This window comes from Trichechus manatus, unplaced genomic scaffold (assembly GCF_000243295.1).
Source record: "Trichechus manatus latirostris isolate Lorelei unplaced genomic scaffold, TriManLat1.0 scaffold00033, whole genome shotgun sequence".
Taxonomy (NCBI): domain Eukaryota; kingdom Metazoa; phylum Chordata; class Mammalia; order Sirenia; family Trichechidae; genus Trichechus; species Trichechus manatus.
In genome coordinates this window covers 13,747,831-13,748,898 of record NW_004443969.1, presented here as the reverse complement: position 1 = coordinate 13,748,898, position 1,068 = coordinate 13,747,831, and positions in this window count along the sequence as shown.

The following is a 1,068-nucleotide window of genomic DNA, read 5'->3' as shown; positions in this document are numbered from 1 at the left end:
AGAAATTGTTTTAGTACTGGGCTGATAGAGAATCTGGGGGCCATGCTTTCCGGGGTTCCTCCAGTCTCGATCAGACCATTAAGTCTGCTCTTCTTACTAGAATTTGAGTTCTGCAGCCCACCTTTCTCCTGCTCCATCCAGGACTGTCTGTTGTGTTCCCTGTCAGGGCAGTCATTGGTGGTAACTGAGCACCATCTAGTTGTTCTGGTCTCAAGCTGATGAAGTCTCTGGTTTACGTGGCCATTTCTGTCTCTTGGACCAATACTTTCCTTGTGTCTCTGGTGTTCTTCATTCTCCTTTACTCCAGGTGGTTGGGACCAGTTGATGCATCTTAGATGGCCATTTGCAAGCTTTTAAAACCCCAGACGCCACTCACCAAAGTAGGATGCAGAACATTTTCTTAATAAGCTTTGTTATGCTGATTGACCTAGCTGTCCTCTGAAAGCATGATCCCCAGATCTCCACCCCTGCTACTCTGTCCCTCAAAGTGTTTGACTGTATTCAGGAAACTTCTTAGCTTTGGTTTAGTCCACTTGTGCTGACTTCGCCTGTAGTGTTTGCTGTCCTTCCCTTCGCCTAAGATAATGCTTGTCTACTATCTAGTCAGTGAATAACCCTCACCCTCCCTCCCCACCCCGGTAACCATCAAAGAATGTTTTCTTCTGTGTTTAAACCTTTTCTTGAGTTCTTGTACTAGTGGTTAAATACAATACTTGTCCTTCTGTGACTGACTAAATTCACTCAGCATAATGCCCTCCATCTTCCTCCATGTGATAAGATGTTTCACAGCTTTATCGTTGTTCTTTATCGTTGCGTAGTATTCCATTGTGTGGATATACCATAATTTGTTAATCCATTCATCCGTTGATGGGCATCTAGGTTGTTTCCATCTTTTTGCTATTGTGAACAGTGCTGCAATGACCAATGGCGTGCATATATCTATTCGTATGATGGCTCTTATTTCTCTAGGGTATATTCCAAGGAGCAGGATAGCTGGATCGTCTGGTACTTCTAGCTTTTTAAGGAAGTGCCAAATCGATTTCCAAAGTGGTTTACCATTTTACATTC